The following is a 26,460-nucleotide window of genomic DNA, read 5'->3' on the forward strand; positions in this document are numbered from 1 at the left end:
CCGTAGAGCATGCAAACACTTAAGTGCCAATCAGCACAATAGCACCAAACTGCTTTACAGCACCACAAGCAGTCACGTAGTATCGAATTTACCAATTCGATTTCTGGGCAGTAATCTTTCACCAAAGAGTTATAACGCGGTTTTCGGAACTTAGTGTTAGATTTATTCTTAACTTAATTACAAAAATTACTTCTAACAACACATTTTACAATTTACTGCACAAAACAATTATACAAAAAAATGAACGACGGGGTAGCTTTTCGATGCGACACAAATGGATCTCGGTGTGCGACTATCGAGCCAGACACAACCGACTCGAAGCAAATCTGTTTTCTCCCACTGACCGGGCGGTCATTATTTATCAGTACCATCAGTACTGATAGATGATGATGGTTACTCTTGACGGTTGTTGGCTATCATTTGTAGTATTTCTCGGTGGGAGAGTGTACTTTTGTGATCCATTGTTCACCCATTCGCCGATCGCCGCTCTAAATTGGCAAGTAGTGTATCCTCGATCAGTTGATGGTGGATTGGATTATGCACCCAGTGGTGCTCAACTACCGAACACGATGAAAAACGAACCTTTCATTATTCAGTCTTTTCTTTATTTAAAGGCAGTAGACCTTTCCCGAAAAGGGGTCGTTCAAAAGGCGAAGAAAAATTATTCCCATTTTTTTTACTTTCAGCTTTCTTAGCAGTAATGAAGAGTGAAGTAGAAGAAAAACAGCGCACACACTTTCACCACAATAGGACATTAACTAAAATTCAGACAGGTTCGACCTCATAATTTAGTATTCATTATAAAAAATTTTGTAGAATCACGCACGATTTTTTTTCTCTTCCTCCTCTCGTCGCATTGAGTTGAGTTCAGGTGCGCTCATTCGTGTTTCATCGGCAGCACAAAGTCAGTTCGGGTTTTGAGGATTGATTGACGGACACCTAGGAGAGTGTTGCTCTAAACGGTTTCGGTTCGCAGCTTTCGTTCGGCCGTTGTTGGGTTAAAGGTTTCCGCATACATTTTCTAAAGTGGTACGTACGTCCAAACTTTTCGACCTAATTGAATTTGATAAATTTCGGCTATTTAAATTGTTAAGTCAAAACAAACATTGTTTAGCTCGGGTGGAACGGCTTCATCCGGCTAGATTTAGTTTTAAATTATTTATAAAATTCAATTAACAATTTCTCAAATCGCAGCCTCGGGGTGAAAAGTGATTTCTTCGCCTTTTTCCAGCCAGTCGGCCAGAACAAAAAAAAAGTTGAAGTCATTAAAAACTAATTAGAGCTCGTTGCGGATTCAGACGAAACGCACAACGTCTCGTCCGGGTTGCTTTGATCGTGGTCGTGGTTTAGTTTAGTTTGTAACCAAGTTGGCGCTCTCGCTGATTAATATTCCATACAACGCGCTTCACCGAGCTCTTTGATCTGTTCCAAATGCTAGTAAATTCTTGAGGTCTTCTTTTTCGGGAGGAAAGCTTTTTCCAAGCAAAAATCAACCGTAAAGGAGCGATCTTAATTTTATTTAATTATTAATTTCTTAGAGAATGCCGGTGCGGTTTTCCGCCATGTTTGACTAACAGACACCGCGAGTGGGGGGAAGGGCGAGTGCTTTTTAGCGGGGAGGTAATAGTTGTGGCAGGTTCTGCGGAATTAGGCAACGTACAAAACCGAAATCTGCGGCTTCCTACCTTAAAGAGTTGCTAATGACAATAGATTCAATTAGCGACGGATGACAGAGAGCATCTTGAATTTAAAGTGGGTCAACAAGCGATTCAAATAAAATTCAAACGTTCCGTGGGGCTGGGCGCTTGTTTGGTGTGATGAAGACTGGTCCAACTTCCGGGAAGGAAGCTCCGACTCTCATCTATTTTGGCATGGCCTACTGTGCCTATGGGTGTGTTTGTGTCTATTGGCAACAGTCAGTGCCTGGAGTGCCTGGAAACGCCATCTTGCCTGTGCGGCCGAGTGAAATGAGTCGGAAAATCACTGAATGTGACAGAATTGGCGGTTCTATTGAACGATCTCTCCCTCGACAGTCGCAGCAGGAAGGAAAATGATAATTAAAATTTTACTTTCAATTACCTACCCTCATTGTCTCCGTCCCCCGACGAAATTCCACCTGCACGAGTCAATGATTATGCCATTCAGCGGATTTGCGCCAAAGTTCATCCCCCAAAATTTGCTCTACCATCTTCCATAGAGATATCTGCTCATACGAACAAGCGATTTTTGCTTCCTTTCGTATTTATCCAGGGATAAAACCTCGATTCCCTCGAATTCATTCAGCTTTTCCGGAGCTCAAGCTCAAGTACCAGTCGCGTCGAGTACAAACATATTCACTGTATATCCGAAACCGGCAATCCATGTGCCGAACAAATGTAACGATGCTGATATATTATTACTTCCTTCCTGAACGCGCCCCTTCTTCTTACTCTGCCAACTTGCCAACCCTTGAACGTTTGCATATTCTCGCGAGTGACTCCACCCAAATGCTTATTTCTGAAGCGCGTTCTTCGTTCGAAGTATTCTACCCAGCATCATCAACGAACAGCAGAGTCTGTGGACTATTGTTGCTAGCTCTCCGTACGACGAGGCACACTGAGCCTGATAATAATTGTCTCGATTTACCGCCCCCGCTACGATCAAAGTATAGCACCCAAAAGGCCGGGGCGTGTGTGTACCAGATCTGCCTGCCAGAAAGAAGACCATATGTTTTTTTTATTCTTCTTCTTCTCCTCCTCTGTTGTTTTGCTGTTGTTAACCGAAAACCCCAACGCAGTGTTCCCTGTTCTTCGTCAGAGACGAGAGTGGGGAAAAGTTCCGCCGCCAACCACAATAATATGGCGCAACGGGGTCCTTTATCATCGTTGTTGTAGTTGTTGTTGAATTCGAAAATGAAAATAGCATGCGAAATTTTTCTCGTTCAACTTTTATCGCGTCTCGACTCAAACCGAAGTAGGCAGGGAGTCTGACTGAGGAGAACTTGCAAATTAAAGCGAACGGGTTGCTGAGACATTTCCTGTTTGGAGGAAAAGTTATTTTTTGTGCCTCACATTCAAAGTTTGTGATTAAGTAATGTGCCCTTATATGAGATTAAAATATCGACCGGCTTCGGAAGAAAACAAAATCAGAGTAGGCTGGTGCCGGTCACGTGGAGTTGTTGATCGGGGTTATTTTCGTAGGTTGGCGTCAGCACTAAGTATCAAAGATTGCCATGGTGTATCCCTTTTTTTTTGTTTCATGGAGTACTAGATCAAGTGACAAAAATTGTGCTCAGATTGGCATGGATTAAAACCACGAAACGTCGGATGTGGAAGCATACGGGAATGCGGGCATTACAGTGAACATCGGATTACACCTCATCACATGTTAACGAGCTGACTGGCAAGTGTGCCGCCCGACGACATCAACAGCAGGACCAACCAAGAGCATCAGCCAAGAGCCGTCTGGAAAAGGGGCACAACGAACGTCTTAGGAAAACCGAACACGTGCATGTGTCCCTTTGAATTTATATGTCACATGGGAATCTGTTTAATTAAAATATCTTGTTTTATACGATTTTAAACGATGCATATCGGCTTAGAGATAAGACATAAGACATATAGACGAGATGAGGAAGGACGCGCCATCTGTCCCGTACGTATGTAGGAAGAAAAGCCAGCTCGACTCTCTTTTTCTAGCTGTTAGGTATAATTAACGATTCTCGAACGGCACCTTCGGATTCACGTAAGCCGCCATCCATTAGGGAAGGTTTTATGAGGATGAATTGAAGGTTGAAACATTGGTATACCCAAAAAAAAAAAGACAAAAGAAGAAAAACACCTAAACCCTTTCGGGGTCGGGGCACCGTTCTCGTTGATCCATTGGTAATGAAATCTGTCCAAGTTGAGAATTGATGGTCGTAAAAATAAATCGTAACTCTTCGGATTCGATTAGTTTTCCCACAGCCTTCGACCTGTGTTGGCAGCAATGGTGTTGAATCGCGTCTTCAGCCAGCGCAAACATTGGATCCCACCTTCCTTAAAGCAATGGTCAATTTCCCGGGTACTTTCACCAACGGTAAGACTCCAGCTCGAGCCAGGAGGTATTGAAATAATGTTTGAAAACATAAAAAGAAGCGCGCACCATCAGGTGGGTAACTATCCATTACCGGCATCGGTGTCGTCTTTTTCGCGCTACTCTCACTCGCCCTAACTGCTATCTCTGTCTCTCTAGCGTCGCGTTGTGGTAATGGGACGTTTGGGATGTGATTTACATACCTTTTTTTTGTAGAAAATTCGTTTCGCAAGTTTTGAAGGTCCAACAACGAGAAAAGGGAAAAATGGCATCAATTTTCTTCAAGACATTTGACTAATTTGCTCAGGGTCTACGATGGGATGTGATTTGTTACGCGTTGAAATCATGAGCTTAATGGAGGATTTTTTGGAACCTAAAATTTGACTATTATCTCGTAACTTTCAATGTTGTCATTTATCGTAAAACAATAAAAATTCAATGAGTTAAAGAACACAAATTCAATACTCGAGGTATTTTGGGGGTCAAGATGATAAAAATATGTATTGTATGTGTAGAACAGTTAAACCCCAACTTAAAGGATGAGGAGCTTTCATACAAAAACATCGTATAATAAGACACAATTCGAACAATTTTGAACTGATTCTGATAAAAATTGATACAAAACTAAACAATAAGGATTTGCAGAAGTTTTCATAAACATTGGTTCGCAAGAAAGATTTAATTGTACTGAATTATTCCTCCCAAGTTCAAGTCAGGAGAATCACATACAAATCAGTGTTAAATAATCAAACTTAGTCCAGTTTTTAAGTGATTTGCTTCAAATCTGTACTCAATAAGGTTTTGAAAAAACAAAATAATTTATTGTACAGAAAGTTTCTGAGATATTTGAGTACGGTAGGGTAAAAGTACGAGTCGGGTAAAAGTACGTTTTGAGATTATCACATACTGAGAACAGCGAAATTTCAAACTCTGGCGGAGATTGATAATGATTTAAAAAGCCTACATCCAGCCATATTTTTTTATCCGTAGAAGTTTAAAACACTCCAAAAAATTAGGTTAAGTAGCTGTTTTGCATAAATGATGTTATATTTAAAATAACGGCAAACAAGTTTGAGCAAACAAAATTCTGGCTTACAAAGAAAGTGTTAATGTGTCTGTTCAATTGTATTCAATCACTATCGAATGCTTAAGAAAGAATTTCATCAGTATCCCAAGTAACACTGATTATTTTATAAGATTCTCCAGGCGTCTTATAAAACCTAAAGCTGCTCTTGTAGCTTGTAATAAAACCTAAAATGTTACTTGGGTATGTCTGTGTTTTGAACAATAAACTGTGAACCACAAGAAACCTTGAAGGGCTTAAAGTACGAACTGCAAATGGGGCAAAAGTACTAATGATATCGGGGTCCACCGAAGTAGATCTAAGCGGATAGTTTTAAATGCACTGGAAACATCAGCATATTATTTTGTTTCTAAAAATACCTGCTTGCGCGAAAAATTGCTCGAATACGATGAAAACAGGATTTCGTAAACCTGTTGAATATGGGAAATTAGTGAAGATCTCCGAATTTGCGCTGGTTGTTTGCCCATGTATGTGATTTATAACAGAAGTGAACACAGAAGCTGCTGCTGTAAGCGGATCCGGATTGATATCTATAAAATAATTTCCGTTTTAACTTCTTGCAGAAATGTGGAATTTTGAGTGGTCGTACTTTTACCCCACATCATTCGAACTTTTGCCCCAGAGGTGAGGAAGAGTACGTTTCGATAGCAGTTAGGCATTATCACTACTGCAATCAAATGCGTCGATCGATTATATTCGTATTTTTTTAGAAGAGAAATAAAAGTCTAAGGAATCAAATGCTGTTCTTGGTTTTTCGGAAAAACAACTGCACAATTTTCTAAAAATAGGATAGCACTATTGTGTTCCTCACCATACTCTAATGTTGAAATACATGGAAAATCTAAGGAGATTCTTCATTGATCAAAAGCTTAGAATTTATATAAAGTAAGTGTAGCTCGCTGAAATGTCAAAAAAAATTACTCCGGTAGCCCGGAGTTATGAGTCACACAAACCTAACCTCAAACAACAAGTTTTTGCAAGTTCCAGGGCTCGTAAGCTGTAAAGCCGGTACCGAGGCAATGAGACAGGTGATTTCTGATGGACGACAAAATTTACGGAAAACAGTGAACCTACAACATGTCTACTCGTGGCAAGGTTCCTAGCAGATTAAAGTTTGTTTATGGTTGTGTTTTTTTTTGTATAAAATATAATGATTTGCCGTAATTCTGCACCTGTGGAAAAGTACAATAATTTAAAAAACGAAAGCTTTGGTTTTCGTTGTTTTGAAAAGCCCAAAAAGAGTAATCTTGTATGTATGTACATATCCTTCGCAACCTACGACCGATACTAACCGATTATACTTTAAGTTCAATCTCATGATGGTTTTATTCCATTATTGACAGATTTTTCCAGCAGAAATTCATTTAAAACGCTTTTAAATGACTCGTAGATAATCAAATTTTAATAATTTCGAAACAGCTGTATACACAAAATGACCCCTAGTTTCTTAAAAAAAAAAGAAAAAATTGATCGATACTAGTAGAAATTGAAGGAGGAGGATGCAGCCACCTAAAATTCAGATTAGATGAAGTATAAGTTGGAAAAACTGATCAATATCATGACTGAAAAAAGTGTGCGCCGGCCTATGGGAGATACCAAGAATAAAGTAGAAATTTTTCTCATAAAAACGATATATTTTTTTAAATGTATTACTATTACTGTACTGTATTGGATCAGGCCTCCCACTTTGATAACTAGAGGATCGCATGTAAAATAGATGTTGAATATCATACAAATTGATCAACTTTCCAGTGATTTGCATCAATTTTGACAAGCTCTGAAAAAATAAAGATGATTTATACACCCAAAGATCCTTTTCTATGGATGTATAAATGATTTTTACAGTGTTGGCTTTCTGATATTTGGCCGGGAGTTTGCCAGTATTGTCTTATAAGGGGAAAAGAAATTGGAAACGAGAAACTGTTTCATGTTTTCCTACTTCCTTCTTACATACACAAGCACAGCAGCTTACAGTCGGTACTATGTTTGAAAAAAAGAAATATTTGTTTCCATCCTCCTTTATCTTGTAATGGGATAGGGAGGGGACACGTTTTTATTTTGTTCGCCTCAGTTACGCAATGCGGTTACGCTGGGAGTTTAATGCCGGTGGTCTCAAATCGCATCACCATCGCTGGCGTTCACATCTTATGCAAATGACGTTGACATAATCCGAGCTCATGATTGGAGCAAAGTCTAAATTTTGGGTTTGGTATTCGAAGATCTCTCTCACTTTTGGAAACGAGTAGTCTGTTACAAAATAAACGTAAAATATAACATCATTCGAACAGGTTTATAGTGAAAATTCTTCATAGATGTGCTACTCATGAATGTTCTGATCTTTTAAGTGATTTATTTTATAGAAATATGTACATCCAGAACTTCTGTTTCTGTTTATTCCAAAAAAAAAAAAAAAAAAATAAAACAACTCGAATATTTTCTTAATGATGTTTACAAACGTGATTTGATAAACTAAAGAAACAAAACGAGGTAATTTAATTGTATTGAAAAGTCCCTCCCAATTTAAAGAACGAGACTTAAATTATATGAAGGTGTGTAAACAACAGCAGTGACATACTGAATCAAAGCAATCCAATCCACAGTAAAAGAAAAGTTCAGACACTGGTATTTTGATAGTAACTTACTATCTTCTTCAGTGATTTCAGATGATAAAAATTTACCCTGGAACGTACAGTTCATAACCCTTTTTCAAATCCTTGTTTAAATTCAACAAACAAAAATCCACAATTTAAATATAAACACGTTGAACATATTCTTCACATGTAGATATAATTTAATTTTTCTATGACATTACTCTGCATAGATTCTGGTGACAATCTGATTCATAGCTTATGCCTCTCAGGAAAGACTTTAGCACTAATCGTGGCTCAATAAGATTATTGTCATTACACATTCAGGTTTTTTTTCGGCATGGGACTTAGACAGCACGTAAGCATCCATCATAGGATATTAAGCTGTTTCACTAATAGTGAGCATATTTGAAGTTCTGCAGTTTCGCTGTTTTCTTGTATTGTGTTGTAGGTTTCAAGATTTAACATTTCCAAACGTTTATATGTATTTCTTATTCATTCTTAAATTTTACATACAAATCGTCTACATATTCTACAAAACTTCAGCTCAAGCTAAAGTAATTTATGATCGTTTTTATTGCTCTCATTTCTCACTGTTCTTCAAACGTTCCTTTCATTAAAATATTCCAATTAGCAGCAAAACACATTGAATTGCGTCATAAAACTGCAAGCTCCTTTCTTCTAATTATATTTCCCCCCAGAGCTCAGCTCCGTCTTCGTCTCGTGTCGCCGAGCCCAAACCCAATCAATTTGATTGATTTTCGATGAGTGGGCCCACTCACTGTCGCCATAAAACGCAGCTGGAAAAAGCAAACGGGAAATATGGCCACCACTTAGCTGGCTGTTACTCCCGGAAGGATGGCAATTGGCGGCCCTCGCTCCACCAAAACGGAAATGTAGGACATTCCTACCTAAACGAAAATCTCTTATTACTGACCATATTTTTTGCTACCGCCACCCTATTCTGTCAAGACAAAACCAAACCTCCATCCTCCCTCTAAAGATAAAGTCAGCCGAAAAATTTATTAGTTTTCTCATTACACATCTGTGTGCGCATCCGATGGTGTTGGTAGGGGAGGTTTTGTCCATGCGGTTTTCCAACAAAAAAAAGGAAAAAAAGGGAAGTGGAAATTTATGTGCATAATTAATTAAAAATCGTTCCCGATTTCTTCGATTCACAAGAGCCGGTCGAACTTTTCCGTCAACGAGGAATTTTCGCCGTTTGACGGGTTTTAAAATCAACTCGGACTACAATCGAGCCCGAGGAAGGAAGGAAAAATAATAATAATAAAAAACTTATCCGGGAAATCGACGCCAGCGCGCGCTTTGACAATTTGGAGAAAAGTTGAATCCAAGCAAGCGGGCAATTGAATTTGACAGTGAAATTAGAGTCGAGCGAGAGCCCTGGGCAAAACTTTTTTTTTCTCCTGCTACGTAGGAGGCTTGCTACGATTGAAATTTCGAGGCGCCATCATCGCACTCTGACTGGGCGCACTCGCGAGCAGGCAATTTAATGAACCGGAACGTGTGAACTTCTCGTTCGCGCTAAGCGGAAGTAGGCGTTAGTCGGGGGAAGCGAAAAAGTTGTTCCCCTGCTTTCTCAAGGGAACGAAGGTGGAAAGGCGCTCACATAAAAACACAATCATGGCCTGCTGCCTCGGTTGGTGTTTTTGGTGTCTCTCTAGGTCCGCGAGGGTTAAAGAACGAATCCCCGAACGTCTGTAACGCTGTTAGGCAGGCATGAATTTGCCGTTTTGTTCGAAACGTTTCGCAACACTGGTTTTGCGTATCGGTGTCCCTGTTCGGGGGATCAGCTGCTGCCAAAAGGCTTCCCGAATGACGTAATACCGGAAGAACGAAGTGTCCCTAGTCGTCCTTTTTGAATATTGAGGGTTTTTAAGGGTTCTTCTGACATTCAAACGATTTAAGGCAAAAGAAGTGTAATGGGTATTTTCAAATTGTTTGTTTATCGGGTTAACTTAACACTATAATCAAATAATCAATTTACTTGACAGGTAAATAAGGAACATATGTGCTCAGTTGTCCAGCAAATGTCATTCCGCTTATTGATACATAACCTTTCGTGACAAACACAATAATAAGTCAACTTTAAAAACACAGCTCTAAACTAACGATTCTAGCAATTTTAGCAATTTTGACAATTTCGGCAATTGTGAAAATTTAAACAAATTTGACAATTTTGACAATTTTGACAATTTTAGACAATTTTGAAAATTTTGACAGTTTGACAATTTAAACAATTTTGACAATTTTGACAATTATGACAAATTTGACAATTTTGACAATTTTGACAATTTTGACAATTTTGACAATTTTGACAATTTCGACAATTTTGACAGTTATGACAGGTAATATCTTCCGAAGGAAATTTTTTTTCTTAAATTCCCATGGACCATTACATCAATGAATTGTGGCAATCGATGCTTGAGTTATCGGGTCATGATCGAATCCGGTCATGCTTCTGATAAACGGCATCTTTGGAGGTTCTGTGAGTTGAATCCCTTCCGGGCGATCGCTGCTGGAAAGCTGTTATCAGCACAACTTATCGCATTCATTGTTTTCCTTAATATTTTCCGGGTTGGTTAATGAAATGTTTTGACGGTTAAACGTAGTCGTCGAAATTCATTCGTTCCTTTTGAAGGCTCAATATTCCAACAATCAGGTTTATGCTCAGCTAACCGTGGTTGAAATCTAAACTAGCCAATGCCGAAAAGCTTATAATCATAAACCGCGATGCAGCTGTGGGAAGGAAGGCTTGTTGCGGATCAGCTCGAAAGCGCAGAGGCTTATAATTGAACGCCAAAAATTGCTGCTTTTACCGTCCACAGTGTCCGGCCCACCAGGCAGCCGTCTGTAATCATCTTCCAGCAGCAGTGCAGTGCTTCAGCTTCAGGCATCGCCATCGTCGACGACGTTTAGTGATGAGCAACCTGATTCGGACAGATCCGAAGCCTGTCCCGGAATAGATAACATCACACATCACTTCCATCGAAAAATCGAACCAAGCACATTCACACTACACCCACATGGCAGCAGCTAGCAGCGAGCGGATAAACAAACAAGCTAGTCTAGGCACAATCGCCTGCAGTAGGTGGTAGTTGGTGGTCGAGCCGATTCCGGCAGAAAACTTTAACACCATTAAAATCGACCACCAACATCCTGGCCCAAGACGCACAGTGTCGGTCTCTCGGCCTACAGATGATATGACGGCCTTCTCTCGGAACGACCGACGACGACGACGACGATTGGTTTGGATAGTTTGGATGATGCGCTGCTGCTGCTGCTGCGGTGGCAATTTGATGACGGTGCATCATCAGCTCACACCCAAAGGCACACACAGCCAGTAGGAGAGATAGGTAGGCAGTAACTAAACATTGGAGCATCTCCAGCTCGCCGCCTATCTGTTCATCTGCTCATCGCTTCAAAAGCAAAAGCAGCAGCAGCTTCCAATTTCTGGGTAACTGGGACTACATGGTCGGAATCTGCCGGCTGAGCTGTGGAGTTGCTGCTTTGGGAAATACACATAAACATCCGCACACAGACAACCAAACCAACCACGTGCTCATCACGCTGCAGCAGTTGGAGAAGCCCACCCAATTCGAACGACTGAGCCAGCCGGTGGTGGTTGGCCTGTTACGCTACTGATGCAGAATATGCAGAAGCAACTGGACCCCTGAAAGCTAGTTTTCTGCATCATCAGCAGCGTTGTAATAATTGTTATGGTCAGCGAAATATCAACTTGCTCAATGCTTCCTACGCCTTTCCCTCAGGCTCTGAACTCCGAATGATCGTCGAACTTTGGTGGAGCAATTGGGCGGCTCGGGTTCGCCAATCGCCAATCCAACTAGCTGCTGCAGGCTGCAGTAGCAGGTTGTTTTTGTCGGGCGGGATTCATCTTTTCCCGCGAGGGAGAGAAAGGTGCTCGTGGTTTTTGGAATTTGAGTGGTTTCGAGCGTTCGTTTAGACCAATTTTGCTTGAGGTCGTCTTCCCGAGTGGGAAAATTTTGCCAACCGCCGCTCGTTGGAACATGAAGTCATTTACTTACGGTTTAAGTGGGCAATGATTAACTCACCTGTAAGAGAAAAGAGAGAGAGAAAAAAGATTTAGATATTTAGACATCTACCAAACAAACGAGTAAGAAATTGATAAGTTATTTACAAATATTGTTTACATTGATCGAAATTGAAATTCGGACCAACTTAGTAGGAGCCAATAATCCAAAGAAGTGTGCTTTAGTTGTCGATAGTTGCCACGGTATTTATTCCAAATTAACAAAATTGTTAAAATTGTCAAAATTGTAAAAATTGTAAAAATTGTAAAAATTGTAAAAATTGTCAAAATCTTCAAAATTGTCGAAATTGTCAAAATTTTCAAAATTGTAAAAATTGTCAAAATTGTCAATATTATAAAAAATTTAAAAATTGTCCAAATTGTCATAATTGTCATAATTGTCAAAATTGTCAAAATTGTTCAAATGGTCAAAATTGTCAAAATTGTTGAAATTGTCAAAATTGTCCAAAGTGTCAAAATTGTCAAAAGTGTCAAAATTGAAAAAATTGACAAAATTGAAAAAATTGACAAAATTGACAAAATTGACAAAATTGACAAAATTGACAAAATTGACAAAATTGACAAAATTGACAAAATTGACAAAATTGACAAAATTGACAAAATTGACAAAATTGACAAAATTGACAAAATTGACGAAATTGACAAAATTGACAAAATTGACAAAATTGACAAAATTGACAAAATCGACAAAATTGACAAAATTGACAAAATTGACAAAATTGACAAAATTGACAAAATTGACAAAATTGACAAAATTGACAAAATTGACAAAATTGACAAAATTGACAAAATTGACAAAATTGACAAAATTGACAAAATTGACAAAATTGACAAAATTGACAAAATTGACAAAATTAACAAAATTGACAAAATTAACAAAATTGACAAAATTGACAAAATTGACAAAATTGTCAAAATTGTCAAAATTGTCAAAATTGACAAAATTGACAAAATTGACAAAATTGACAAAATTGACAAAATTGACAAAATTGACAAAATTGACAAAATTGACAAAATTGACAAAATTGACAAAATTGACAAAATTGACAAAATTGACAAAATTGACAAAATTGACAAAATTGACAAAATTGACAAAATTGACAAAATTGACAAAATTGACAAAATTGACAAAATTGACAAAATTGACAAAATTGACAAAATTGACAAAATTGACAAAATTGACAAAATTGACAAAATTGACAAAATTGACAAAATTGACAAAATTGACAAAATTGACAAAATTGACAAAATTGACAAAATTGACAAAATTGACAAAATTGACAAAATTGACAAAATTGACAAAATTGACAAAATTGACAAAATTGACAAAATTGACAAAATTGACAAAATTGACAAAATTGACAAAATTGACAAAATTGACAAAATTGATAAAATTGACAAAATTGACAAAATTGACAAAATTGACAAAATTGACAAAATTGACAAAATTGACAAAATTGTCAAAATTGTCAAAATTGACAAATTTGACAAAATTGACAAAATTGACAAAATTGACAAAATTGACAAAATTGACAAAATTGACAAAATTGACAAAATTGACAAAATTGACAAAATTGACAAAATTGACAAAATTGACAAAATTGACAAAATTGACAAAATTGACAAAATTGACAAAATTGACAAAATTGACAAAATTGACAAAATTGACAAAATTGACAAAATTGACAAAATTGACAAAATTGACAAAATTGACAAAATTGACAAAATTGACAAAATTGACAAAATTGACAAAATTGACAAAATTGACAAAATTGACAAAATTGACAAAATTGACAAAATTGACAAAATTGACAAAATTGACAAAATTGACAAAATTGACAAAATTGACAAAATTGACAAAATTGACAAAATTGACAAAATTGACAAAATTGACAAAATTGACAAAATTGACAAAATTGACAAAATTGACAAAATTGACAAAATTGACAAAATTGACCAAATTGACCAAATTGACAAAATTGACAAAATTGACAAAATTGACAAAATTGACAAAATTGACAAAATTGACAAAATTGACAAAATTGACAAAATTGACAAAATTGACAAAATTGACAAAATTGACAAAATTGACAAAATTGACAAAATTGACAAAATTGACAAAATTGACAAAATTGACAAAATTGACAAAATTGACAAAATTGACAAAATTGTAAAAATTGACAAAATTGTCAAAATTGTCAAAATTGTCAAAATTGTCAAAATTGACAAAATTGACAAAATTGACAAAATTGACAAAATTGACAAAATTGACAAAATTGACAAAATTGACAAAATTGACAAAATTGACAAAATTGACAAAATTGACAAAATTGACAAAATTGACAAAATTGACAAAATTGACAAAATTGACAAAATTGACAAAATTGACAAAATTGACAAAATTGACAAAATTGACAAAATTGACAAAATTGACAAAATTGACAAAATTGACAAAATTGACAAAATTGACAAAATTGACAAAATTGACAAAATTGACAAAATTGACAAAATTGACAAAATTGACAAAATTGACAAAATTGACAAAATTGACAAAATTGACAAAATTGACAAAATTGACAAAATTGACAAAATTGACAAAATTGACAAAATTGACAAAATTGACAAAATTGACAAAATTGACAAAATTGACAAAATTGACAAAATTGACAAAATTGACAAAATTGACAAAACTGTCAAAATTGTCAAAATTGACAAAACTGTCAAAATTGACAAAATTGACAAAATTGACAAAATTGACAAAATTGACAAAATTGACAAAATTGACAAAATTGACAAAATTGACAAAATTGACAAAATTGACAAAATTGACAAAATTGACAAAATTGACAAAATTGACAAAATTGACAAAATTGACAAAATTGACAAAATTGACAAAATTGACAAAATTGACAAAATTGACAAAATTGACAAAATTGACAAAATTGACAAAATTGACAAAATTGACAAAATTGACAAAATTGACAAAATTGACAAAATTGACAAAATTGACAAAATTGACAAAATTGACAAAATTGACAAAATTGACAAAATTGACAAAATTGACAAAATTGACAAAATTGACAAAATTGACAAAATTGACAAAATTGACAAAATTGACAAAATTGACAAAATTGACAAAATTGACAAAATTGACAAAATTGACAAAATTGACAAAATTGACAAAATTGACAAAATTGACAAAATTGACAAAATTGACAAAATTGACAAAATTGACAAAATTGACAAAATTGACAAAATTGACAAAATTGACAAAATTGACAAAATTGACAAAATTGACAAAATTGACAAAATTGACAAAATTGACAAAATTGACAAAATTGACAAAATTGACAAAATTGACAAAATTGACAAAATTGACAAAATTGACAAAATTGACAAAATTGACAAAATTGACAAAATTGACAAAATTGACAAAATTGACAAAATTGACAAAATTGACAAAATTGACAAAATTGACAAAATTGACAAAATTGACAAAATTGACCAAATTGACAAAATTGACAAAATTGACAAAATTGACAAAATTGACAAAATTGACAAAATTGACAAAATTGACAAAATTGACAAAATTGACAAAATTGACAAAATTGACAAAATTTACAAAATTTTCAAAATTTTTTTTCAGTTGTCAGATTTTTCAATATTATAATAATTTCGAATTTAGATTTAATTTCAGTTATCATTCAAATCTTGAGATAACTTACTCATTTGAGTTATTATAAACGACGTTTCATAAGCGTACAACCGTAATTCTAATTAAGATTTCAAAATTGGAAACTAAAAATCAATTCTACATTCTAGTTGTATGTTCGTTTGCTTGCTTTATGAATGGTCATATCTTAGAACTTTAAGTTAAATGATTTAAAGTGGATTTGAATATTCAACTCAGCTAAGCTAAGCAAAGTCACTGAATGTGTTTTTGATGATGAATTTTCAGGAAAAGAGCAATTCTTCCTTCTAGAAAGGGGATGTTAAAGATAACATACCTCATTCACACATTCACCAGGACCAGGGCAGGGCGTTGAGTTGTTGGAATACCTCCCAAGCCGCTCGTTCGAAAGTTGTTAGGATGCTAATGAAAAGTGTTGCCATTTTTGAAATTTATATGTTCTTACAGGCCGGCAGTCCCTCAACGATTAGAATGAGAGAAAAGCACTTCCAGATGGATTGGGTTGGATACCACAAAACGAGAAGGAAACATTCATCAGTGAGAGACGGAGCCTTTTTTTAGGAACCTTTTTCGAGAGTCCTTTAGTCCGGGTTCCATCTATTACTTAATTGCCGAATCCAGCCATCGCCCTACGTCTTTTGGGGCATCCCAAAGCATCGGGATTCCCTTACTTACTTGGGTCGGACTATGTTAGGTTGAAAAATGCATCTCACCAAACCACCCACAAATTTATCCGGTGTCCGCAATCTAAGGGCAAAGATTTAAAGCATCGATTCTAATGTGTGCTGTCCTGCTCGCTTCGTGCTGCTACCATAACTCGCAATTGTGCAACATATTGAAGGATGCAGGATGCTAAGAGGATGAAGAAAACCACAGAAACCAAACTCCTCAATCCCTCTCGTGGAAAGGAAAGGAAGGACTTTCGACACACTTTTGCTAGTGCGAAAATTGGCGAAAGGTCGATGGTTGTGAGAAGAGTGGAGTCCTGTGTGCCTCGCTCCAGTGCCATATATTTCATTGGATTCTCCCCCGTCCATTGCAGTTTCCACAATCGATTCCGGTTTAAACAGAAGGAAGCAGGAAGATGAGTACCTACCCGGTACCATCCGATTCCTAAATATACAGCAGCAGCTAGTCTTTGGTGCGAGGACCATAGATATAAATTAGAGCAAATTGCTTTCGTATGTGCTTCAAATGCTGACGAGCTCTGATCTACTGGCAATAAATGCTGGACCCAAGTATGTTGAGATGCTGCCTGGAGCTGATGCTGAAGCTGATCCTGATGATGATGATGATGATGAGGTTCCGACCAGACCGATATCCGACCAAAACTAACCCATTGGGATGCTAACCGATTGCCGGGAGCGCCCTGGTGTGACGGCACTCCCGGATTTGGATTACGATTAGGTATGTATGTGCCAGGCCAGGACGCACGTGCGTCCTCCTCATCTCATGTAAACAGATTTCCAGTCTTTAATTTAATTTAATATAATTGATTGTTGGGTGCCTTCTAGTCCCAGCTGTCCGGTTGCTGATTGAAACACGTGTTTATGCGCTGATAATTGTTTGATAATTTGATGGACATGTAAATGCAATATTGTTAATTTGGATTCTGCGGTTAACCGGTAATGACCACCGATTGGCCTCTTTATGATGGTGGCTACGTGTGATTGTTTGCACCTGGAGCTGAGAAACCTACGGAAGGTTAGGCGGTTCTGAGTTTGCGGTTACGCTCGTACGATTCTGACACAAACTTGATGGCCCGTCCTTATAAATCAGACCCCGGCAAAGTCTAACATACCCCAAAAAGGTGTCCATTTTGATCTGCTCAACCACCTGAACGTTCTTCTTCATACCAACCGGTATTAAAAGTTGCTCTGAAAAGCTGGCTCAACAAAGCCACAATGTATGCATCATAATTTATCTTCTTAACTCGGAAGCCAAAAATAATTACCCACCGTACTCAAGCGTATGTGCGCTACCCAGTAAAAGGTGCAACTTTATCTGCTTGCTGCTACTGCACAACTTGGCCGGCTGAAATTGTGTTACCTCCAATTCGGAACCATGGCCAGAAACAACAAGAGAGAGCAAGTGCATCGCATCAGTTCTGCAGCCGGCACAAGCTAACACAATCCCGGTGGCTACTTTCACACCTTCTCGATTGCCACCCTTCACCATGACGCCAGCAGAACAGAAAACCAACCACCCAACACCCATCGGAGCGAAAACAGATTTGTGCAAAAGTGACCAAACCTGCTCCCGAACAACCAGTGCAGCATCCAAGCCAAACGTATACCTGAACCTGGAAAAGGGGATTCCGGCAGAAAGAGAGAAAGGATAAACCGAAGGAAGGAATAATAGCATCAAATTCCACTCGAAATAAATCGAATATTTGGAGTAAATTTTAACACCCCATCGAAGGAGGACCCAAACTCAGGAAGTGAGGAGGGAAGTGTGGACCAGGTGGACTTTCAAAATGCAGAAAATCGAACCGCACGGCCGGCCGGGCCAGTATTGGAAACCGAAAACCAACCGAAAAACGGCTCCAGTCAGCTACAGAGTAGCATCACATTCACGTCAGGTGTTGCGCTGACTTGGAACCAACGACGGACGGGTAAAATCCGCCACGCCACACATATTCATTCCGGTGGGGTTCGGTTCGGAATTCGGGCCAACGGTCCACATGGTCACACCGGTACCGGCACTGGGGTCGGATCTCGCGGACCATCCCGTCGCGTAGTCACACCGACGACCGTGGTTTCTTCGGTCTTGCTCCGGTTTTTTTTGGGTGCTCACGGGATAAATAGGGGCATCAACTGTTGCATGGAATTGCCTGATTCAATTTTTAGTTTCGAGCGTGACTCTGAGGTTAAATTTTGTTTCTAAAACACCATATGAAGAATTGAAAAATTGAACTTGAGCGTCAATGTAAGAATAACTTGGCTGGACAAGAAACTCAACGAATCAGAGTAGGCGATGACATGATTGGAGCACACGCGATTTCCGCTTTCGTGAAAAGTTTTGTAAATAAATAATAGGTATACGAGGAGTGACAATTGAAGGAAAAAATTCTAAAATATGACTGAGCAACAAAAAAAAAAAAAAAAAAAAAATGGAACAATTTGATTTGTTTGCTCAATTTGTCAAAAAATAAAAATTTTAGATATTTTTAATGTGCTTCTTAAAATCAGTCTTCTGAAATCAGTGTCTATTTAATATGTAGTATAAAGTATTAGAGAATAAAAAAATTGAAATCTTTTCCAGAGTAGATGGGCCGAATAATTATTTAAACAAAATTATAAATTACAAAACATTTATTCAGTAATAACGAATATATGATATTAACGATATTAACGATTCAAAAGTCGAAACAATTTCCGTTTCAAATTCATACATGAAATCCAACTAAATTTCGGGCTTTCGTCTTTAAAACTCTTGTCTCAAGGCAGATTTTCTAATGTCTCTTTAAGAATTAGTAGCCTATTAAATTTAATAACGTATTGAATTTAGGACAAATGCTTCATATGAAGTTCGAATCCCTTCAAAAAACGTATTTTAATGATATTTAAATTCATGAAGGTTATCTAGTGAATTAAAATTATTAGTTTATCATCTTAACTTCAGAGCTTAAAAAAAGTTTACTGATGTTACCTTCTTTCACATTCAGATCTGCGAGTCCAGATTTGAAACTTTGTGTTAAGAATGCGAATTAAAATTTTTCGGAAAATTCAAAACGTGAAATTTAGGCGATTTTTTATTTTAAATAACGTTATAACTTGACTTGAAAAATAACGATAAAGACTCTGATTCAAAAATTTATAATGATTCAGAATTCATCAAAAGGATCAAATATTGATATTAAGAATATCAGTGACAGATTTTCAGTTCAAAGTTCAGAATTCAGCAGAGCATTACGAATAATAAATGTATGAAAATTGATTGAAAAATTGTGAATCAGATTCAGAATTCAGTCAATTATTTAAGATTCAGTTTAAGAGTTAAAAAAAATAAAATTGATTATTGACTACATGGACTTGGCCGGCGTCGTTATTGCAGAAGCCGGAGACCTTTACAGTGAAACCAAAGAGTGTATTAAAAAAAATGCAACACTTTGTTTGGCAAATAACTTTTGAATACATGCATAGATATTGATAAAATTTTCAGCAAATCTACCTGATAATGTTATGTTCATTTATAATACATACTTTGAACCACCCTTTTTTTTTTTAAAAAAAAAAATGCTCTTCTTGATTACATTCTCTGTTTCCTGAAGCTTGGCCTTCAAAATAACTTAAAATTCTTTGTTTGGTCGAAGTTATAACGAATTGAGCCGATTGTCCTCCTCCGGCTTAAAAACAACATATTTGTTTTTTATCAGTCCATCACAAAACAAATATGTTGTTTTTTTTTTTTGAAAAATTGTGAATCAGATTCAGAATTCAGTCAATTATTTAAGATTCAGTTTAAGAGTTCAAAAAAATAAAATTGATTATTGACTACATGGACTTGGCCGGCGTCGTTATTGCAGAAGCCGGAGACCTTTACAGTGAAACCAAAGAGTGTATTAAAAAAAATGCAACACTTTGTTTGGCAAATAACTTTTGAATACATGCATAGATATTGATAAAATTTTCAGCAAATCTACCTGATAATGTTATGTTCATTTATAATACATACTTTGAACCACCTTTTTTTTTTTTTAAATTGCTCTTCTTGATTACATTCTCTGTTTCCTGAAGCTTGGCCTTCAAAATAACTTAAAATTCTTTGTTTGGTCGAAGTTATAACGAATTGAGCCGATTGTCCTCCTCCGGCTTAAAAACAACATATTTGTTTTTTATCAGTCCATCACAGTTTTTGCGTAATGGCACGATTCCAGATCCAACTAAACATAGTATAAACTTTTTGGGACCTATTGAAGGGAAAACAGTCGCACTTGGAGGCAGTTTTCTTTGTAAGTTTATCCACTCATCGTGTGAATCGTTATAAATCACTGAGTGAATTTTTAGTTTCTACAGATCGTTAGACTCCTTAAATACTAAACATGAAATTTTCCAAACATTTCTCCTTGTTTGTCTTCAGAAAATACAAACGAAAAGTTTCTGGCTGAAAACCTGCCAGATGGCCGCTAAAGTGTTCGTTTTGCTGTCTATTATGATTTTTTACAAAACATCTCCCCACTGACCGTCGAAATATTTTGCGCACAACTTGACCACCGTATTTTGTTTATTTTAACGGTGGGTAGCTTATTTATCTTTTTTATCCTTTCCTCTATTAATATTATCGGATTGAGCTTGAAAAAGCCTCTCACATTCCTTAACTTATTAAAATCATTTTCACTTTTATTGAAAATTAAGCTCACTTTTGGATCATCTAGGACTTCTTCAACAAGTCTATGTGTGAACTTTGGTCGACTAGTTGTTTTCCAGCTGTTTTCGAGTCTTCCACTGGGACTTTCCTGGATTTATCTCGATCCTGCCCAAAATATTTTGTCAATGAACTTCAGAGTTGGGCGATATCCCAAAAACTACTTGGCAAATTGTTACCAAATTGTGTACACATCCACATTACATTACTAGGTAGCTTCAATGAAAATTTCCTAAATTTCCATCCATGCGTTCAAAAGGTATTCTCAAAGCAAAGTTTTTCGAATACACTCCATATATTGCTTCTTCCCAGCATACTTTTACTAGGTTCTTGGAACAATTTTGTTTGTCTTGAACCAATAACGGAGTGCAAATACTAGGCCACTACACAGTGATTCAAAAATCCAAAAGTGCATTTGTCATTCATTTTAGCAGTAAACTAACTTCAGAACATTTGCTCGTCAGACTTTTTTTTCCAAAACGTGAAAGTACCTATCAAAAATATGTCAAAGGTTACTACGTTGTAAATTTAAAAAAAATCCTTTTTGGGAGTTAAAGGCAAAATTTATTCTTAAAAGTTGTGAAATTATACAATCAATCAAATTATGGGACTTTACTGAATGTCCTGTCTTTATTCAGTGCAGAGTTAAAGTGCTCTTAGTATAAAATAGGGTTTACATGAATAATGAGTTCTAAGCGATTGCAGAAACGACCAAAACGTATGTTTTGCACATAATTTCAACACAGATCGATTTTTTAGCAAACTATTATTAAAAAACCATGGTAACAAAACAGTGAACTTTGGGTAATACTCACAGATTTGAAAGATTTTTTTGAATTTTGTATTTTCGGGAGTTTTATTTCAAATAAACGATTTTCTTCAAGATTTCCCAGTGCTATTCCTGGTTTGCTGGAAACCTACTTAAAATTTGATTCTAAATATATTTTCTTTCTGGGAGATTTTTGGCTTACAGTCTTTGTTTTTCAACAAAAACTACGTACTGATTTACGTTTCCAACGTTTCGATCCTTATTTGATCTTCTTCAGGGGCTAAAAATGAGTTACTGTGTTTTTAGTTGAAAACAGATCAAAAGAAAACTGTTCACGACCAGCTGAGTTGGCAATCTCCCTGAAGAAGATCCAATAAGGATCGAATCGTTGTTGTATTTTGTTAAAAACAAGACTGCAAGCCGGAAAAAACACTCTTTCAGTCGAATTTTCTACCACAAAAAAGATTGTAAACTAAAAGAGAAAAATATTTTGAAATTTGTGTTGTTCTATCATATGCATTTAAGTACCTATAAAATGGAATTGTTATTAACGTTGAAAGAACGAAGAAATTAAATTTCCTCAAAATAGTTTTCGCCAAGATCCAAACTCTTACGGTTGTCTTCACAGTGTGTTTCGAAGAAAGCTCTTGTTCAAGAACTTTATCAAGCTCCCTTAGGATGCAAAAATATGAATACGCAAAGCAGCAAGAAGAAAGTAAAGAAAAAAAATCTACAATTCTGCATAAGCCGGCATGTTCCTGACCAGAACACTAGGTCAAGCAGAATTCTCCCGGGGGCTTTATGGAGAAAACCGCTCGGACTTAACTATGTTTCTTGTTCTGTTGCTGTTGCTCCTATTGCTAAGCTAAAGCCGTTTTTACCAGAAACACATCACATGTTCCTGTTTCCTGTTCAACTGTCAGAAACGAGAAAAACGGCTTCTGATGGGGAAAAGACAAAACACAGAAATCCGGAACACCACCGGGGTAAAATTTATATGCATATATCCCAGAGCACTGTCCAAGGGAAACATTCCCCATCATTTGACACGACGAAAGGGAAAAGCGTTTACATCTTACTGTGTGTGAATATGTGTATGCAAGCCCGAGTGTTTGTGACGGTCGGCCTCTTTTTTGCCTCAGAAAAATTACTACTTTGTTGTTTTTGTTCTACAGTACCAGTTGTTGTATTTATATCGGTTGTAACTTGTGATGGCCACAGCACCGCACAGCTAAGCATGGATGCAAGGATGAAATTCCTGCCCGTCAATAACTTTCCTCGGAGGTTCGGTTCGAAGCATCAGATATGGGTTCAGGTTTTATGTGGAGATACTCTGCCGGACGGATGATGCAAGAACTCTGCTCTTCTTCAAGATGTTTTATGTTGTCCTCTTCGTCGGGCAGCAGAACACACACGCATTTATGTGTGTACCATATAATGCATCTTGACAAGTTCCAGCTCAACAGTCCGTGAAGATTTGCGGATGCAAATTTTCAAAAGGGCCACATTTGATTAGCTTGTAATACCTGGGAATGGTAGAATAGATAAATTTTCTTCATTTTTCTCAAAAGAAAAGGTATGTCGCAAACTTGAAACATAGCCCTTTTCGAAAATTTGGGCCAGCATCAAGTTAGCACTGACCGTGTGGCTTGTTGGGCGGCATGGTCACTGAGATTGAACGACAAAAGCACACATGGTTACATGATTGTTTCATAAGTGCAACATGCACTTTTTTTTCACCAGGCCTACTCCGGTTCGTCGGCGTCTTCTTGCACTTTGTTGCTTTCGGATTTAGTTATTTTTTGTTTCTGCTACGGCCGATGCAAAAAACTCTTTCTCCTGTGTCATGGTAACGAGCTATGAAATCTGTTCGAAAACCAATAGAGTTGGTAGCCTGCTACGCAAATATGCCGGAGCAAAGTTATTCCCTGACAAATGAAGCAAAAGATACAGAAAATCTGAACCCCCGAATTCCACCGGGAGCATAGATGGATGCAGGAATGACAAGTGAGTTGTTTACGACAATTTTCGACCAACCGGTGCACTTAAGTGGGCTGGGATGAGCAATTTTGTGTATTGAGAGATAGATATACAACACATTCAGCTACCTATCCTATCCTATCTGATGGCTGGTTTCCCTTTCTTCGTGTGCTGAAGTTGGTTCGTTAGGTCGGGATAGATGGATGGGAAAATGCAACCATTTCTGGAAACTATAAAAAGGAGGTACTGCTTGCTACTACTCGACTACCGTTGTGGAGTTCCTTTGGAAGAGGAGATACTTTCGTTTCCTTGGACGAACGCTTTAACAGGAACATTCAGAGCTGAGCAGAGGAAGAAGGTGTGGTAAGTATGCACATTACTTTGGCTCAGCTCGGGCTAAGCAGCAATCGTTGAGTGATGGAACGTGGGAAGAATTTTCCATACTCATGGACTAACTCAGACAAATACACACACAAAAACACAAATACACGTGCAGCATTTTATTGTTGCTTGCTTTCATGGGGGCAGCATCAGCACTAAAGTATAGAAAATAAGGAAAAGTTTATTGCGGCAAAAGAGCTTGTTTGCGGAAATCTCCAGACGATATGTAGCAATTTTCCAGGTTTTAGACTTAAAAACGAGAGGGGACAGCTTCCACTTGAAGGTTTCCTCCTCCTTCAATCGCTTTTGGTGCATGGTGATGTAATTCTGCTCCCGGGGGTTGTATGAAGTTTTCGGGTGGAACAACAGCCATACACCCAACCGTGCAGCACTTGCTACGTACACGTGTAAATTAAGACTCGTTGAAGAATATTCTGAGTAAACTGCTGGGAGCTCCATGATAGGAGAACAGGGACTAGAAAATCTAAATTTTTACTTATTTGGATTGATTACAGTTATGTCAAGACAAGGAAACCAAATTTCGACTAACTTAGCTACTGCCACATGTTTCTATGTGTACTAGCCAACCAACGATTGCTGTGATTATATTCAATTTTTAAAATCCAATGGTTTGATAAAAATTCAAATATGACATTGATTGCTTTGATGAGAATTCAAATCTTACTCGATTGCTATGATCTAGCAATTGCAATAAGCTCTCAACTAACTCTTGAGTAAAAGAATTCATTTCATAGACAAATCCCCCAAAGTGTTCCACAATTTAGTGTTACATAATTGAATATGATCGTATCTAGGAAACTCATTCCTCCCCACCCAAATAAAAGTAAGTGATTTACTAGGCATTCATGCATCGTCTAGCGCCGCCGGTCGAGGTCAGATCTGCAACTAGCGATAAGCGCTGACGCGACCTCTTTCGATTTATGGATGTAGGTACCCATCTATGGCGCAAGGAATTTGAATACCACATAAATATTCGGGCACACAACAAGTTAAGCATCGCTGGCTTTCTGGGGGTCGATTAGTAGCCCCAGTAGAACGACGAGGCGCGCCAAATCAATCGAGGAACATTGGGGATGGTTTTTTTTATTCTCTTCTCTTCTCCTGCTGCTGGCGCCTTTGAAGTTGGTCGAGAAGTGGTTTTTGTCGATTGTTTCGTGACTAGCGATGTTATCTGCAGGCCCACAGAGCTGAGTGAAGTGTATAAGCAGCGATGAATCGATGGGACTTCTTGCCTAACATGAAGCGGCGACGCTAAAACAAGTGTTCCGCACATATTTTCCCAATTTAGAATAACACAACGGTTGGAGTCGTTTCGTTGCTAGGATTGAGGATTGAGTTGGACATGTGTTTCCAGCCCGTTGTGAGACGGGGGAGGTCCCAGATATGCAAGAGTTATTCCAGAATGTTGTGTTTTCCGGAATAAAGTGCCGTTCGTAATTTATGGTTTCGTAATTTTCTCACTCCAACATGGATCGGAACAAAATCGAAAAGAGCATCGATCGTTTTTATCACTATGGACAGGTCTTTTTTCTCCTTTCCTGCCAGTCGAAGAAGGTACCGACTACACAGGAATAAAGTAAACATGGAGGATGTAATGTTCATGGATATCTTCTCACTTGGCTCCCTTGCAAAGCCGAGTTCTGAAGTGGGCCTTTTTGCCGAAACAGACTCTGGACAAGGACATGTGTTGGACCAAGTACAACATTTACATACGTACGTGTACCATTTTAATGCAAAGCGTGTCGATTTGGTGGCTGCCTTTGCTTGCGCATAAAATTGCATTGGTAAGCATCCCCTTCCCTTCTGCTCAACATTCCATAGTCCAGTCCCACTTTCTCGTTTCTATCCGGATGAGGAATACCAAAACCGAAAAGCTATAGAGCACTTGAATTTTCCGCTTCACTCAAGCTGCCAATTGAGGTAACAGACTGAATCAGCAATGGACAAACCGAAATGTTCTTCTGCCAAATCGAAATTCCCCAGCACGGTCGTCGGTCTACTGACTGAGTGCTCTCTATAAGTGTTTGAATCTTCTGCTTCCCTCAGTAACACCTAACCTGAACGTAGTGTGCCATGCAATAACTTGCCCCAATCATCATCGGCTCTTTGCACCAAATATCTATTTGCCTTATATCGGAAACCCCCCGCCTGCTACGATTGAGTATTTGTGTTCCGTACGTGTGCACATCGCCTTTCCATATTCTCGATTCTCTCCCCAAATGGAGCATTTTCGAAATAGATCCTTCGGTGGTGTATGATAAACTGGATGTGCTGGTGTTGGGCATCGGGGTGCTGCTGCGGACAACTGGTGTGCAAAATGTGCATCTTTACGAGCCAACCTCACCCAGCACCCTATCAGGAATTTGTCTGCCACAAAGTTTTGCTTATTTTGCTTCCCACTGGCCACAATCCGCTCGATCGCACCCGCAGAGG

The 26,460-nt window shown here is 37.5% G+C and overlaps 1 protein-coding gene across 7 annotated transcripts in view; it reads right to left on the reverse strand.

Annotated features, from left to right (window-relative positions):
- Positions 1 to 26,460, reverse strand: part of LOC129746472 (teneurin-m) — a 359,103-nt gene that overhangs the window by 180,522 nt on the left and 152,121 nt on the right. The window lies entirely within an intron of this gene.

The sequence above is a fragment of the Uranotaenia lowii genome, chromosome 2 (genome assembly GCF_029784155.1).
Source record: "Uranotaenia lowii strain MFRU-FL chromosome 2, ASM2978415v1, whole genome shotgun sequence".
NCBI classification, from domain to species: domain Eukaryota; kingdom Metazoa; phylum Arthropoda; class Insecta; order Diptera; family Culicidae; genus Uranotaenia; species Uranotaenia lowii.